The sequence below is a fragment of the Stegodyphus dumicola genome, chromosome 3, assembly GCF_044657685.1.
Source record: "Stegodyphus dumicola isolate Sdum_Otavi_A_Nest chromosome 3, ASM4465768v1".
Classification (NCBI taxonomy): Eukaryota; Metazoa; Arthropoda; class Arachnida; order Araneae; family Eresidae; genus Stegodyphus; species Stegodyphus dumicola.
Genome location: NC_140770.1, coordinates 209,780,755 through 209,799,368, shown reverse-complemented (window position 1 = coordinate 209,799,368; position 18,614 = coordinate 209,780,755). Strand labels below are relative to the sequence as shown.

The following is an 18,614-nucleotide window of genomic DNA, read 5'->3' as shown; positions in this document are numbered from 1 at the left end:
TTGTGTAACGGGAGTAGGAGCCAGTTTCTCTTCGAACATCCGTCATGAAAGCATCTCTTTCTTCATCCCCCTATCCCTTCAGTCAACATCTTCCCCGAGAAAAATACCCCTCGTGGTACCCAATTTTCATCATACCCAATTTTCTTAATAATATAATGCAAGCGTCTTAATTTATAGACAATGATCCCACTTTATTTACTGTTTAAAATCAAGGCAATAATTAAATCTTCGTATGCTGTTGCATATGTCAGCGTAACAAGAATTCAAGAAGCAAGAAATTTTCCTTGATCAGCTGTATTAACGATAAAACGAAACTGATGATAACTCTTAATAAACAAATGATAAATCAACTGTTTAATGGCCATGCTTACGGCTGCATCGTAAAAGCGTATGAAAGAAACTTTTGTTATTCCTTAAAATTTTACGAGCAGCATTTAAAGAGAATATTACAGCTCAAGACAGCAAATGGTAAACTAATTTGATTTTTGATTTTACACAACATGTACAAAATTATATTCAATAACATCATTTACAAGAACAAGTCATAAATATTTCTTCCTCTCTATTGCTAAGAAAGGCAAGCGTAGAAATATCTTTTTCTGTTTTTATTATAACGTAAATAACTCAGTCGCACAGAAAAGAATCACGATATTTATAGCTTAATTGGTAGAACTTTCAATTTCGCATAATCTGCTCATGTATTTCAATGATGTTTTGAGGAATAAATTAGACCCCACAAAAGACACATTTTTGTTTTTATCTGGAGCAAGTAAAAATTTCGACTAAAATACTTTTCATCATGTAATTATAGAAATAGATAAACAGACGGATACACCTCTCGGTTATTGGCATGTTTAAAAGATTTAAAAAACTACTTAGCTGAGAAATAAAGTTCTTCCAGTATCTGCAACTTCAAGCACAAACCTGAGACTAATACTTGGTGATTTAAAAATAAATTATGAAACTTTCAAAAAAAGTAATTTCTTTTTGAATATTTGAATTTTAAATTTATGTTCGGATATAACCTGAGTGTAGCTGGCATAGATTTGTAGTGTTTCTGAATTTATCATGCTTCCTACAGAAAACGTATTATTATGTACATGTATTTTCAGTACACTGTTTTCCTCCCTCTGCCGAATTCGTCTCAACAGTTTCCAATTGTGGAAGGATCATTAATTTTAACAGGGGCAAACAACAATAAGTGTGCTCATTTGGCTAATAAAGGAAGAATTTTAAGAGCTCTTCAGTATCCACAAGAAGGAACAGATAGTATGTGAAAGGTTAAAGGAAATTAAAGGAATAAAAATGCAAATGAAATGTATTGAATTGTCAAATATACAGCATGAATTGTGGCTATCAAGTAGTCATAATTATTAACGAACCAGGAAACTTAATTGACTAGAACACTGCAGATGACACCTCGGTGTTAGAACCGCCACTACTGTTAATTGTAATTAGTAGTATATTACCAGGATGGAAAAAACTAACTCTTGGTCCAAATTAAATGTATTGATTTTTAGACACTATAATAATGCTTTATGGCGTCAATTACGAACTCAGAAAGGACATATAAAATTAAATCAAATAAAACGTAGCGTACTTAGCATACTTATTTTACTTGTGCATAACTATGCATTACCATTTTTCCGAAAAATGATTATTTCCTAAAATGTATGCATGCCTTGCATATGTATCATTTTAGGCGCATTACTAGATTTATGTGAAGTGATTTTTTAAGTGAAATCATACCAATTGGATATTCCGGAACCGATTGCTGGCGGTGTGAGACCCGGGGTTTGATCTAAGGGTGCGGGTGCCGAGGGAGGTGGTTCGCCACGTCTCCCTCAGTTCAGCATCGGCCTCCTCGTGGCGCTCGCTGGTAAATATGTTGGCTTCGGCTGCCATAAGCTAACGGTGCTGGACAAACAACTCTGGGGTCCTACTGGGCGGAATTGCCAGAACCTACCATTTTTGGGAGGAGACCCGGGGTTCTTCCAGACCACTGGCTAGACTTGCGTCTAGACATCTTCGGCTTGCAGAGCAAACAATCAATCTTCACATAGATTAGAACCATCGTATATTCGATGGTAGGTTCAGGCTTGGCAGAGACCGTACTGGTACTGCCTTGTCTGGGACCTTGGCCGTGGGGAATTTACATAGCTGGATTGCGATGACCGCCCGAGAGGGATTGGCTCCTCTTGGTCGGTGTGCTATGATGTATGATCTCGTGCTTTTATATGTCCTTGTTTGAGTATCGCGAGAGGAAGTGGTGACCCCGCTCGTGGGAATTAATTCTGTGTGCTGAGTAGTCGGAGTTGAAATCGGCCCTGTGGATCTCTATGTGATGGTCGCCCGTCGGTCTCTTCTCCGATGAATCAAATTGTTGAGGGAAGTTTTCTCCCTCTGCAGCGACCGGGAGGGGTGGTGCAGGCTCCACCAGGACAGGTCCTGTCTCTCGGACAGGTCCTGAAGTCTCAGTTCTAAAACCTTGAAAGGGAGGTATAATCCTTCCAGTGCAGGGGCTGTTGCTCTGGCGTTCATGGTTCATGTGCAAATTGTATGGAATTACTGCCCCCTCCGGGGGTTCAAAACGCAGGTTGCTTCACAGGTTTTACCTGCGTAGGCAGTCTGTATTTAGGCAGTATCGACCACGGGGATATAGTAAAACCAGTCTTCACAGAACTAGAATCATCATTTATTCGGTGGTAGGTTCAGGCTCGGCAGGAACCATATGGTACTATTTTTGTCTGCTCCTTGGTTGTGGGTTTAACCCTCTGACTGCTCAATTTGTAGACCGAAATCGCTTCCAAAATTTCGTTTTTTTTTTTTTTTTTTTTTTTTTTTTTTTTTTTTTTTTTTTTTTTTTTTAATTATTATTATTATTTATTTATTTTTAATTTATATATATTGGATAATTGAAAAATACACTTTTTTCCTAGAAAATATTTTTTATATAGATTTTTATCATGAGAAACTAAGTTGCCAGAAAAACCAATTTCAGATTTTATCACAAAAAAATATTTTTTTAAACAAAGTTCAGTTAATTTCTATTTATTGCATAATATAAAAAAGGAAAATGTATAAAATTTAAGAAAATATAAAGCACCGAGGGAAAAATACCTTAGAAATGCAGTTTAGTATGATAGAATTCAAAACAGGGTTCAAGGCAAAGTCCAGCTTCTCAGTTTTTGCACCAGATTCAATAAATACAATTAATAATCAATCTAATTATTAATGTAATCAATAAATCTAATTAATAATTAAATAATTTAATTAAAAAATCAAGATAATCGCTGAACGTTTTCTAGCAGCCATTTCTGTAAGAAAAAGCGGCAAAAAGTGAAGTTTTAGCGTTAATACCACGTGCCTTCAAATGCCGCAATTTAGTGGACAACTAACGATATCTTTTGGCCAAAAGGTAAACTAAACGCCTAATACTGTATATAGTTTATTTCAATGGTTAAACGGGGAAAAAACGGGATCCGCTCCTCAATAAAAGGAAGGAAAACATATGTCCGCAGAAATCGCGGGATGAGCAAATTTTGCTACATTTGAGTTGCCCGTGGAAATCGCGGAATGATCAGCCAAAGGGTTAATTCCAGTGGTTGTCCTTGGAGGTTTGGCTCCTCTGGGTCAACAACTGAGAAGGGACTACGCCTTACTATGTTCTTCTCTTTGTAGGTGAATGCGTTGCGGTCCACCTCCGACTTGTATGCTGACCCAGATTATTTGAATCTTATAAGTCTTTGGACCAAAGAGGATCACCTCCAAGGGTGAGGAATTAACCATGCAGGCCTAAGCTGGTTTTCGGTGCCCCTTTATTTAGTCACTAGAAGGGAAAATATTCATCCCTTCTCGTGGCATAAAGTTTGCCATATTGACCATCGTTTGACCCTTCATTATATTAGCATCACATGATTTCTCTAAGTACAAAAAGTTTTTTACACAAATTAAATTAAATGAAATGTCTGTTTAAGCTCTCTATTCATTAGCTAGTTTGTAGCGTGTCCTATAAATATTTAGATACATTTAAAAAATCATATGAAATCAGCAGGACAGGTTGCACCTAAACACGTATTGCAGAGACAAGTTTTCTTAGGCATAAGGTATATTTTAACTCATAGTTTTACCAATAAATAGTAGGATTATGTGCCATTTATTTATTTACATTTGTGAGCATATTACAATACTACACTGGTGGACAAAATTAAGAGGTAGAACACGTTTTCCTAAATATCTCGAGAGAAATACTTGCTAGAAATAAATGAAATTAAGTATGGATATAGCTTATTGCATGATGATAATGAGTATAAAATAACAATGAAAATGTTATTCATTAGCATGATTTATGGCTAAAAGTCCAATGTTGTCCAAACTTGTAGGTTGAAAGATGACAGTGAAAATGTGGCTAGTATAGTGCTAGAACGCTAAACGCTAGAATGATACTTCGAGAAAAACTGTCTTAAAGTATTTTAAGCAAGCAGACTTTGCTGTAAAAAATACAAAGTGAATAACGAATTTTGGACGTCGACGATGGGCCTGTTAAAAACTTTTCTTCAACACCAGCGACAAACAATGAAAACAGAAAATGAACAAATTTATATGCATATATAAAAGAATGAACACCTTAAACACCTCATTATAAGAGTCTTAAGTCCAAGGACTGGCATATTATCTGGATTTGATAGCATTATTCACAGTGTCTCTAAACGTTCGGTCGTAAGCGGCCTTTATTTTCACAACCGTCTCTCACAGTTAGGTGCAACAGTATCCAGATTAACTGGAGTAATATGGGAGATTGATTGCAGCTAATCCGATAACAGTTAAAGTGATCAACGGTTAATTCAAAATATAGGAAAGAGACATGCTTTATATTATAATTAACAGAGAAGATCTTGTATTTGAAAAATTTACCAGTGTTATTAAACGATTTAATTTGGAGAATAAGTTCATTTGGGCTTGTAAATTAAATCGGTATTCAAAATATGATAAAAATTAGAAAGAAATTAGATGAAAAAATTAAAAAAATGTTTTTGTTTATATTACTCTTGTATTTCGGTACGAGGCAAAGGGAAGCAGCAGATTAATGGCTGTACATTTATTTTTATGATTTAGCATTTGATTTTTAATATATGCTATAGCAATTTTTATGTAACTCCATATTATATAAAATTAAGTTACATACTGTTGTTAAAAACAATTTCTAAATATTGTACAAGTAACATTACTTGCTAACACAGCTGCTATCTCACGCATTTTTTTCTGCTTTTAGTCCTTTACGTAAGAATTTGCTTTTTTCTAATGGTTTGTAATAAACTTTTACAAAATATAATTAAAGGGACTGAAGAATGTATAAAAATTTAGATTTTGCAATTTTCCCAAAGTACAATTTTTTAAATTTAAAATTGCTATAACATGAACATTCCTTTTTTTTAAAGCAGTTTTGTAATTGGAAGAATTTGTTGACAGCCAACATTTGCAAAATTAAAAGTTGCATCAGAACATTTAAGAATGATAGATTAGATTAAATTATTAACCAATAGCAGCTGTTTTTTTCAGATAAAATGTTTTTCAATTTGACGTATATAACTTATGTGTTTATTTTGATTAATATCGTTATGCTCGAAATTACATTCCTTGTACAGTGTATGTTGTATTATAATAGTATTGTTTTGTCTTGCATACAAGAATGATCTTTCTGAGTAACAAATGAAAGTATTTGGCATTTTACCTAAATAGAATTAACTAAGCAAGAACTAATAAATGGAGCTCGAACATAACAACATACATTTTAATACAATGGTTAAACTATTATATAATAATTTTCATCTAAATATATTTCATAAATTACATCACTTGCATTCGATTAAATCATGATATTTACATCAGTTTAGGGAAACTTGCCTTCATGAATTAAATTAATTTATCACTGTTAAATGATAAAGAATTTGGTACTGTAACTCATTTGTTTATTAAACACAGCGTGTGAAACAAATGATTGTGAAACTGAACGTTTTATTGTGTGCATGATTGAAGGAAATTCATAAACTCATACAATATACATATAGCTAAAGTTCGAGAACTAATATTTACCAAAATATAGAATTAACTCAAATAATTAAACAAATAATTAAAATAGCAGAAATAAATCAAGTGTAAAAAATTACTTTTATCAGTGATGAATTCAGAAGGGCTCTAAATTAAACGATCAGATACATTTTTTAAAAACAAATGTTCGAGTAACATCCTGTTGGTGAAATTTCGTTATCCGATAATGAGAGTCTTTTTTAAAGTTTTAAAATTTCTAATAAGAAAATTGTACTTATTTTTAATTTATGCCAACAAAAATGAACATTTTATTGTTCTGTGGTATTATATTTTGGACATGATTGATGCAAAAAAACATTATTACGAATTTTCTGCACTGGTTTTCAGTTGCTGCACTCATGTACAGAACGAGTGATATTTAACAAATGCATAGACTCAAAAACATATGCAGACATTTCGGTGAAGAGTTAAGTTTGATACTGATGTATTTTGAAACTCACAAAATTTTATTGGATATTGAATCTTTTAACATTTAGGTCCATAAGAAAAAAATAAAAATGAACTTACTTCAGAATTAATTACTTCATTTGCATTCCATTTAAACATCAAATATTATTCCGTTTATTACTAAAAGCATCTGAGCTTCAAAAGAGCTCGAATATATCTTGATACTATCTACGGTGTAGAAGTATACATGCATTTCGATGACCAATTATTTTCAGTTTATTCAACAAAGAACAAAGGTCAAGAATATTCCTCATCGGCGACGTGTCATGACGGTCCAAATAGATGACTTAAGATAATTTTTGGAGATGGGTCACACGCAATAACTTTCCAAGAAGTATTTGCTTCCTTTGGACATCATGGGTTATCAGATAATTTTGTCAGCGTTTAACATAGTGATAAGGTACTGCGCTAGAGTATTTAAATAGAGAAGATCTTATAATTGGTTGGAATATTTAAATGGAATAGAAAATAGCTGTGAGAATATTTTCACTTCATTTCTGCATCGTCAGCTCTAAACTCAAAACTCATATAAAAGGTCTTTTGGAAACTCATTGATACCAATAAGACTGCAAAGATTACTAAAAATGTTTTAGTTAACTGGCCTAATTTCCTTCGTAGCCGTAGAAGTTTCGGATATGCCCGATATATACGTAAATTGATAAAATACTCATAACAACGAATTCCTAAAACATTATTATAATTTCTAGATTTCGTTATCATCCATTTCTTTAACTCAAAGTTATTTACAAATTTTCGAGCATATCCATTATAGTTTTAGAAGTATGTAACTGAGCTAAACAACATTTCGGTATTTATCAGAGTCTAGGTTCAAAGAGGCAGTTCTTCAAAATTCACTGAAAAAAATTACATATTGGAAAAATGTTCGCTGTAGGATAAATAAGCATGGTAAAACACGTTCAAATTTCTCATTTTTTTAAATAAATAAACTTGACGTGAATTCCCTACTTCTAATCAATACTCATGAATAAAGTTGTTCAAAAATCATTAATTTTTTAGAACAATATATTTCCCCTTTATTTTATTTAAAAATTGATTAAAAATTGAAAACTTCAGGATTTTGATTTTTTACTTCGCAGTCTTTTTCAACATCAGAAACCACCAACAAAACGAAGGAATTAGTCAGCATCTTTAAACCGAAGATGAATCAAAATCCAGGTTAAGAAAATCATTGACAGGAGTCTTGCGCGACAAACATAATATCGCATAACAAATGTAAAGCAGACATTGCACGACAAATGTAAAACTTACTACTGGGGAAGTCAAACGCTTTTTACTTAGATTTTTAGTACTATATTTAGTATATGCGCAATTTTGATAAAATAATTATTCTTTAAAATAAATCTCATTTTCTTAATTATTCTTTATTTCGATTTGATGAGAGTAAATTAATGAATATATAATAAGTAGCTAAAATTACGGGTAATGTGAAATTATCCTGAAAGTTGAAATATGTATGTGCTTTTAAAAATACATTCAAAACATATCTAAATTAATCTAAAAATTTAAAGTATTTGTGCGCGCCATAGTAACACATTTTCAAAAGCACTTAATGTACATAAGGAAATTTGTATGTAAATATATTTTCAAATTGAGTGTCCGAGAAAATTTGAACCATTATGGAGCTATTTAAATTTATGGGGGTACTATGTGCTAGAAGGCTTCAAGAATTATTTTAAAATGTTTTAAATACATCTGTTTAAACTCTAAGACTTGCATTGCCTTTAGATGCTTGTGAATCGTGTAATCTTAAAGCCTCTTAAATAACTGAAACAATTTTCTGAGATCTTCACCTCGAATGACGTCCAGGATAATTTATTTAAATCTTTACACTGGAGCCTCCTCGACAGGCCTTTCTTTTGCACAGATAGGAAAAAGAACAGAGAAAGGATTTGCATGCAAGGTAGCTAAAAGACTACTATTTACTTTGTGCTGTGTCGGAAATTACAGGGTATTCAAGGCTGAATGGAAAAGGAGATTGTTTCCCAAATTTGTTACTGGAAAAAAAAAAAAAAAAATAGCTCAGCGAAAATAGCTTTTCTCGGTTTATTCAACAAAGAACGAGGACAAACTGGACGAAAATATAAAAGTTTTTGTCAGTTCTGTTAGTAAAAATAGTGGGAAAAGAGAAATAACATTTCATTTGTTTCGAAACAGTTAAACATTTCCGTAACATTACAATACTTTTCGGAAAGGGGGCAGAGAGGTAAAGACAGCAAAATTTTATAAACAAATTTTGATAAACCTGCATAAATAGTTCCTAAATTGCATGCCTTGCGCTGACCACTTATTGGTTGTTTCTGTTTAGCTCACATCGAAAAGTAATTCTTTTGTAGAAACTTATTTGTTTTATTTGAAATTTTGCTTCATGGAAGCAATTAATATTTAAAAATTTGACAATTAATTTCAAAAATATTAATTATTCTGCATATCTTTTTTGAAAAATGTGTTAATTTAAAAATATGTTAATTATGTGTTAATTTAATAATAATTTTTGGAGTTTTAGAATTTGAGTACTCAATAGCTAACAAAGTAATTTCGTAATTCAAATTCGATAATCGATATCAAAACTTTTTGTTCAAACTAGAAAATAAAAGTAAGTATTTCATAAAACTCAAAGGAATGTGATGTGTTCCAGTTGGCTTCTTGCGTAATTTTAAAAGTTTTCAAACTAAAAAAGGTTTTTAAGAACTAAAATTTTCTTCTACTTTCTTATTCACTAGTAAAGCTGTAAACTTTAAATCGATTTTCTTATTTTTTAAATATTAGGCGGATTTTACTATTACCTCTATTGACTTCCGCCGCAGACATATTAAGAAAAAAGGAATTCTTTTAGTGTAGGATTTTGAAGTTTTTATGAGCTGTAAATATATTAAAAACAATTAGTGAAATATTCCTGTTACAAATTATGCTGATTAGCTCCAGGATAACCCATCTGTAAATTTAGTATATTAGTTAATATATCCTATTGCTAAAAAAATGACAACTGAGAGCTTATAGTAGTTGAAATATGACAGAAATGATATTTTTAAATCAATAAAGTATGAAATTTGAAGATTAAAAACAACAGTGCATTTATTCATTGAAAACTGAGTATATATACCTTAGTTTTCATTTAAGCTCTGGAACCTAATTGGTTACTTAGTAGTCAGTTACTTTAAACACTTTAAGGCCGTTGCCACTGTAGCGTCTTCTATGTTTCCTCTTCATCTTACCTTTAATTTCTGTACTATGTAATTTTTGTAAAATGGCGTCACAAAAAGACTATTCGAAAGATAAACATTCACTGGAGTTTCGTTTAAAAAAAGTCATTTGATATATGTTCCAATCCTGTTTTATCGTTGATAAAATTGTTTAAAGAAGTTCTTTCTTTATAGTGTATTAATAGTACTTTAGATTTTATGCAACACACTTCACTGGTGACTACCAGACATGTTACTCACGAATCGAAAATGAAAAACGAAGGCACGAGTTAAGTAAGTTAAAGATGTGTTAAATATTTTGAGCTTGTAAGTGAAATGGAGATATGAAAAATTAAGCAAAATATGTGAAAATATTCAAAGTTATGCTAATTATTTCAGAGCTAGATAATAAACGTCTTTTGATGTTGTTTAAAGAACTATATCAGGCAATGTTAATCGTAGACAGATGTTCGTAATATGGGTGGCACGTTTTTAATCACATCTAATGACCGATGTGTTAATCTCTAATACCCTGCAATTTTTATAACTTTGTACTGGTTCTTAATAGAAGTAATGTGACTTAACAGACGAGTCTTAATAGAAGTAATACTCGTGTTACAACTGCTTCGCTTGTGTTAAATTAAAAATACTCTCGGAATGCGGCTTTCTTAATTAAAAAGAAAAACATGGCAAACGAAGGCGGAAACATTAGCGGCACTTCGATATCGATCGCTAGATTTAGCATTAAAGTACCAGCGTTTTGTAAACCGGACCCAAAGATATGGTTTCTCCAATTGGAAGCTCAATTTTGAAATGCTGCAATTACGATAGAGCAAATGAAATAAAATATCGTGAGTTCCATTAACGTTAAAATATTATCACAAGTGACAGACACTCTGATCAATCCAAGGTACGACAAGTACGCGGCTGTTAAAGACAGACTGATTTAAATCTTCGCCGAAACCAAAACGAAAAAGACCCAAAAGTTATTAACTGAGGTGGAATTGGGAGTTAGAAAATCTTCACTGTTATTGTGCGAAATGAAGAATTTAGCTTCAGATAAGGTAGGTGGAGCTTCGCTTAAAACTCTCTGGCTTCAAAGATTACCCACGGTAATCTCGAGCATTCTTATCCATCAGCGGCGATGATTTAACCAAACTGGCGACAATGGCCGATAAAATGTGGGAAACCATAGATCAGAATGCCGCTGTAGCTTGCAGTACAGATGACAATGATTTAATTAAATTACAGGAGCAGATTTCAGAGTTATCCCTAAAAGTTAGCGAACTGAATAAAAGGCATTATTCTAGACGTCAACAATCCAGATCCCGCTCTAGAAGTAATTCTATTAATAGGCGTAGTAGTGGAAATAAAAGTGTATGTTATTATCACTCAAGGTTTGGCGAAAAGGCTTTCAAATTCAATAATCCTTACGACTGGCCTATCAAAACCAATGTTCATCCGCAGGAAAACTAAATTCCCGACTCTAGCAGACGACAGAGGGTCAAGGGGTACAGATGTGTCGTTTTTTATTCGTGATGGGGAGAGCGCCACCCAATTTTTAATGGATAATGGCTCCGAAATTCCGTGATTCCACCATTATCGAAGAAAAAAGAGCTGTTGCAAATCTGGAAATCTTCGCTGGAAAAGGAACCAAAATTAAGACGTATGTGCAAAAGTTGCTAAAATTGGATTTGGGACTGAGAAGAGCATTCCATTGACTTTTTGTCATAACTGATGTTAATAAATCAATAATAGGTATTGACTTTTTATCTCACTTTCACCTTTTGGCTAACAGCAAAAATCGTAAATTAATTGAGAGTATCATTTCATTATCTTCTGCTGGTGACCCCTCCTATTACCACTAGGGTCAGAAGACTCTCAGCCGAAAAATTAAAAGCAGCAAAAACCACATTTGAGTATATGTTGTAAAAAGGTCTTTGCAGGCCTTCACAAAGTTGCTAGGTGGCCAATCCTCTACATCTCACCCTAAAGAAATCAGCTGATTGGAGGCCATATGGAGGTTACAGAGCTCTTAATAATACCACCACTCCTGATCGATATCCTCTACCGTTTATCACCGACTGTGGCTAAATTCTACACGGAAAGACGATTTTTCCATCCATTGACATAGAGCTTATCAGCAAATTCCAGTGCACGAAAGCAACATCCCCAAAACGGTCATTATAACTCCTTTGGGGCTGTGTGAATTCCCATTCATGACATTTGGTTTACGCTTCGCGGCACAGACATTTCAGTGATTCATGACTATGGTACTATCAAGATTAGACTTTATATTCTGCTGTTTAGATGACATACTAATCGCTTCTAAAGACGAAGAGTCACACCGTAAGCAATGGTTTTTCAAAGGTTAAACGACTATGGTTTATGCATCAATGTTGCAAAATGTATTTTTGGCACTTCTAAACTTAATTATTTGGGGTATGAAATCACACCTTGAAGGAATAAAAATTCTTCCGACGAAATTTGAGACTATACAAAACATACCCGGACTCCCTTCAGCTACTAACTTGCGCAGGGTTTTAGGGATGATTAATTTTTATTACCTTTTCATTCCAAAGTGTGCCAAGCTTCAATAACCTCTAACCTCACTACTTAGTGGAAGATGTAAAATACCGCTATGATGAACCGAAGATTCTCGCAATGCATTCGAAAACCTAGATATTGCGCTTTGTCAGTCTACTATGCTGTTCATCGTTCAACTGATGCTACTATATCTCTCACATGCGATGCTTCAGATACAGCTATCAGAAGCCATCATTCATCAAATTGTCCAGAGAGAGATGCGTCCATTACTTTTCTTCTCACTCTTCTTAAACTGACACACAGAGAAAGTAGTATATGATCGCACAATGACACACAGTGTATATGATCGAGAGCTCTTGTTCATCTACACTGCAATAAAGCATTTTAGGTACAAATTAGAGGGAAGGTCTTTCAACATTTATACGGACCACAAACCTCTCACTTACGCTTTTCAACAATATTTAGACAAAGGCTCTCCCAGACAAGAAAGGCAATTGAGTTATATTGCTCAATTTTCAACGAATATTCGCTTCGGCAAGAGAAACGAAAACGTTGTTGCAGATGCTCTTTTGATAATTAATACCGTCTCCAGTCGATTACGCAACTATTGTAGAATTTCAAGATGATGAAGAGTTGACAATTTTAAAAAACAACCCAAGGATGAGAATGGTTCAGATTACCAGTCCAGGCACCGTCAAATCGATTTAATGTGATGTCTTTATCAACAATAACCGCCCATGTTAATTCAGAAATCAAACAACAAAAATCAGCGTTATATTTACAAAATTTTCACAGCAATTTCGGCGTGTTATTGTGTTTTAACCGCCCATATATCCCCTTAAACTTTCGATATTAACGATGATTGATGGTTTTTCAAGATGGGTTGAAGCCGTTCCTATGGCGAATCAATCAGTAGAAGCAGTTGCAAATGGGATGATCTCAACCTGGATTTCATTTCTCGTTTTGGAATTCCACAACGTATTACGTCTGATCAAAAACGTCAATTTGAAAGTCAACTCTTCTCATCTTTGACCAAATACTTCGGTTTTCAAAAATCCAGAACAGCAGCATATCATCCACAATCGAACGGATTGACTGAGCGACAATACAGGATTATAAAGGAAGTTTGAAATGCCGTTTACAACAAAGTAAATCTTGGGTAGACGCTTTATCTTTGGTTCTTCTCGGATTACGCTCTGCTTTGAAAGAAATATAGGAAACTCTTCAGCCGAGCGTCTTTACCGATATCCTCTCTGTTTACCCTGAGAATTCGTCACTACGATCCTTAATGTCACATACTCAGAGTTCGTGCAAAGGCTACAAAGTATTACCCGTAACACGAAACCTTCTGAAACGATTACCCATGGCAATACAACCGCATTCGTTTGAAAACATCTTTTGAATTGCTCACATGTTTTCGTCGATAATAACGCGGCCACTTCGTCTTTGGAACCAATTTATCTTGGGCTTTATGTTGTCAAACACCAAGCAGCAATGTATTTTGACATAGAAATTAATGGAACTGTCAAAGGAATTTCAATTGATAGACTGAAACCTTGTTTTATCATAAAAGACAACGATAAGCAGCCTCTTGAAACGCACAGGCACGTGGATTATCCAGATCCACACAACATAGTACGAACCTCGGGGAAAAATTTCGCAACCTAATCAGTCACAACCATACCACTCGCAGTGGAAGAATCGTCAGGTTACCGTCTCATTTAAAGAATTATGCTCCTAATCGTTTTCACTGGGAAGGCAGTGTGTAGCGTCCTCTATATTTCCTCTTCATCTTATCATTAATTTCTGCACGTTTTAAGTTTCGTAAAATAACATCACAAAAAGACTGTTCGAAAGATAAACAATCATTGGAATTTCGTTTTTTAAAAAAATCACTTGATATTTGTTTCAATTCTGTTTTCTCGTTAATAAAATTGTTTAAAAAAGTTCTTTCTTTATAGTGTATTAATAATACTTTAGATTTTAGGCAACGCACTTCACCATAATTTACTACTCGCGATCGTAACATGTATCATCATCTCCACACAGCAATTGTTTTTCAGCGTCATTTGAGATTGCAATTCAAGTCATCCTTCATTCGCGTGCTTATTATGAAGCTAAAAACGCTTTTTTAACGGAAGCAAAATGGAGGAAAAAATTAAGTTAATCGGCTTTTTCTTGGTTGTTGTTCCCATGGTTACGAATCAAATCGAACGGCAGAAAATAATCCTGAAGTTCCTATTTTAAAGTAACAATCTATAGAATAGGTAGTTACAGAAAAACAATTTGAAATCTAAAATTAAAACTATTATACCAGCAATTGTTTCAAATTTTGCAATGACTAACATATTTTTCTTTCTCATAGTTACTGATTAGGCAGTTTGCATAATTATATGATTATTGAGGAAGGGGGAAAATACTGTATTTTCTGCTACAAATGTAGGTATGTAAATATATATCAAATAAATATATGCTGAGGAAATACACCATTAGGAGAAAGGCTTGTCTGGAGGAATGAAACTTTTTCTTATTTCTATCATATGTAAAATGATAAGGTATTTACCCTGCCTTTCTTAGCATACCTTCGTGGTGTAATGGTTAGCACACTCGGCGCGTATTCGAGAGCTCCGCAGTTCGAATCCCGGTGAGGGCATTGCTTATTTTTCATGTCTCCTACTTTCGAAAAATACCTAATGTCTCTACAAAACGTATTGCTCTTATTCGAGAAAAGCATGATTTAGGGGAATAATTACGATCTGACATTAGAAGTTTGATTAAATTTTATACCATCAAGGATATATTTTGATATAATTATTAACAAATGTTTCTGTAATCAAAAGGAGCCACTATAATCATCTAATTAATCAAGTACTAATTTTCAGGTGAAGATTTTAAGGCAGTTAGTTTTACTAGCTGTGTTATCGTTTTTCTCTCTTCAGTTTAATGATTAGTGGCAAGGACAATGTCAAGTACATAATCCAAGACAAGGAAAAAAAGCTCCTAAATATAAAATAATTGCTGCAATAAAATTATTTTTATTGCAATTGAGTTTTATGTTTATTAACACATTATCTTATTATTTTCGTCTTTACTGTTAGTTTCGTTATTATTGATTAACGTATATAAGAACAAACTTCTTGAAATTAAAGGCTGCTAATTAAATTAAAGTGGCTGCTGTCCTCCGAATTATTTTTGTCCAGCTTTAGCTTTTCCTAGTTGTGTTTTGCTGCCGTGATTAAGAAGCCTCAGTCAAACCTTACAATAGAGCTTTGTCTTGTGAATTTCATATTTTAATCACTTTAGTTTCATGTTAACGTTTATGTTTCGTTAAATCTTTCAAAAAGCTCTGACTTATGTTTTACTGCAAGAGCTATTTGGTTCGTTAAGTTTAAATAAGTCGCCCAGAAGATATAGTGGTTAGGGAAGCCTACTGCGGTACCGAAAAGCCCGATTTCGAATAACATATGGATGTTTGTAAATGTATACTGTCGGTGCGGCATGGGGGTCACTCTAAGTACCGCTTCACGCGGGGTATATGTTCCATCAAAATTAGAGCGTAATATGAAACAGCGTTAAACGAGGTTAACACATCATGTAAATAATGGGGCTAGGGGAAGGTGGGTATAAAATTGGTCAGGTATTTTACCATTAAATTTATTAATGATGTATTTTATAACAATAAAAAAAATCTATTTCTTACAAATATAGAAACATAATAAACGGATATACATATAAAAATAAATAAAATTCTAAGTCAGTATGTTTATATTTCAGACCATTCAGTCTCTTTTGTATTTCCAATTTTCCGCATTTTTGTCAAGAAGGTATCTAATGTAATTTGCGCTTTCTTTTTGCGCTCTGTAAGAAGTTGGGTAAGATGATAAGACATCCATAACACCCCATCTTGCCTTTGAACTCCTGCCAAAAGTTTGGTCATTTTCAATAAATTGGTCCACAATTTTTGTTATAGTGGTCAAACTGGTTTTTAGAAACGCTTTTGAAAGTTCGTTTTGCTTATTTCCATGTAATACGGACATGGGATAACAAGTATTCTATTTTGGCACGATCAACACACTACTTTCAAAAGCTTAATTTGATTAAAATTGAATGATAAATATCTTACATTTCACAGAAAGGCAAAACTCACTGGATACGCAACACCGGCAAACTGGATATAAAAAGATTTTATTTCGAACAAAGTGATGCCACTTCGCGCTTTCATAAAAGAAAATTTGTTTGAATTTGTACAAAATAAGAAATAAATCAAAAAGAAAATCGGAAATTAAAATTTGGGCTTCTAGGTATCCATGTTCGGATTCAGGAATATGCTTTCTGAAAATTCTACGACTCTAGATGGCATAGTGTTTCCACAATGCAAAAAATATACACATATACATAGAGAATTTTCATTTAATTAAAAAAAATAACACATCGCGACAACGTTTGGTGGCAACAATTTGAAAAGTGAATCGGTCACAGAAGTGATACGGATAAAAAGTGACTTTCCAGACTAATAGCACTGTGAAGATAAGTTGGATTCTTTTATGTTTTAATTTTAATTGAGAAAATTAGTTTTTTAAGGGATTATATTTAGCCTAAATGCACTCGAAATTATGTTCTGATGTCAAACATCTCCTTTGAGTAGGTAGAAAGTGAACATTCTGGAACACAGGGAGAAGAGAAGCCTGAGGCGCTCACAGACGACCACCGCATGCTTTAGTTATTATGACTTCATTCCAGATTGCAACATCCTACCAGCGGCCGAGCAGTAAAGTCGCTGAACACTGGTAACTCGGTCCGAGGTTCGAATCCCGCGAACGGGCTGGCTGCATGGGCGTTTTCGTGGTTTTTCCCATGTGTAACGTGTATACGAGAGAGTTTCCCTTAGAAAGTCCTCCACGAAGGCATCCTTCCTCTTAGGCAGATAGCCTTAGTGTGCTTTGCCATAATTAAATACACCAAACACTACCAGATTGCAACAAGCGGCGTTACCCACTTGGTTCATTGAACTGGTTCAACTTTGTCCTTTGTCAAAAAACGTTTTTTAGCGGAAAACTTTCGTTACAACCAGATATATTCACAGAGTTACATTGCATATTTCCTCCTCCTTTTAACACAGAATACACAGAATATACATAAAGTTCTAAAGTTAGTTTAACTCACGTTCATCTAAATGCATATTCATCTACTAGCCTAAAAAATGTTTCGCTATTCCCCCTAGCCATTTCTACTGATAAACCATGTTAAAATTTAAAAGTGCCCTTTAGGGCGATCGTTAAAATCTGAACTCATCCAGACTTGTATTATTCTTTTATTTATTTTCATTATTTCGTATCAAAAAAAAAATCTTAGTTCTGTTTATTTAATTCATATCTTAACATCAAAATATTTACTTCATTCTATCTTAGTCCAAAATTTATTTATTTTCAGTTATTTATGTTGTCTAATTTTCCAGAATCATTTCTTAATGGATCTGAGTAAGAGGCCTTCTGTTTGAATGCTTGTTTACACACGAAAACAGAGCTGGCGTTTAGATATCAAAAGTTAAGCAATAATATCATCTTACACATTATATGATGCCGTGACCTTGTTTTCGAAAGAAAAAAATATATTGAAACAGAAACATTTAGGAACCACTGCAATTTAAAAATTAATTTCTTGAAATTATTTTTCACTTTTGATAAGTATTGTTGCACCTACACACTTGAGAGAAATTTATGTTAACTCATACACGATGCCAGTTTGCTGTACATGCATTACTTTGAATGTCAGGTCACTGTACTTGAATTATATGTATAATTCACTGACACAAATACATTTTGATTCATCTTAAACTGATACAGATTCCTTCTAGCCAAGTTTAGCTGGTACAAACACAGAGTATTTTATTTATTTTTATGCAACTATTACATTTATTTTCATGCTACTAGCATTTAACCAAATGTAGTTAAGAATCTTTTAATTATTATTGTAGTATTACTAACAGGGGTTCTTCCATGATTTGGGATAAATTGCTACGATACAAATCTTAGAATAAACGCGAAATCTCAGATTTCACTTTTACAAATTCTGATTTTATTTAAAGTATGTTTGCTAAATCCTATAACCATTACATGAAAATAAAACACGTGTGTCCTGCCTATCATAGACACTGATAATAATAATATTCTAACTCATTCTTTTCAATCAGATGCACTAAATTCATGACGCATTTAACTCATAAATGGAGCATCCACAAGAAAATGTTTTAAGGTATCCTATTCACACTATTCTTAGATATTTTGGATATATTCTAAGTTATATCCAACATTT

The 18,614-nt window shown here is 33.3% G+C and overlaps 1 protein-coding gene and 1 long non-coding RNA gene across 4 annotated transcripts in view; one reads left to right on the top strand and one right to left on the bottom strand.

The window, feature by feature from the left end:
* LOC146998263 (uncharacterized) overlaps positions 1–6,764 on the bottom strand; it is a 39,960-nt gene extending 33,196 nt beyond the window's left edge. For 2 of the 3 annotated variants that reach the window (XM_085813825.1, XM_085813826.1), the window contains exon 1: positions 6,616–6,764. The gene's annotated coding sequence lies outside the window, so the exon portion shown is untranslated. The remainder of the gene's footprint in view (positions 1–6,615) is intronic. The other variant, XM_085813827.1, reaches the window with a different exon arrangement.
* Positions 1–18,614, top strand: part of LOC146998262 (uncharacterized) — a 215,735-nt gene that overhangs the window by 144,234 nt on the left and 52,887 nt on the right. The gene's annotated exons all lie outside the window — the stretch shown is intronic.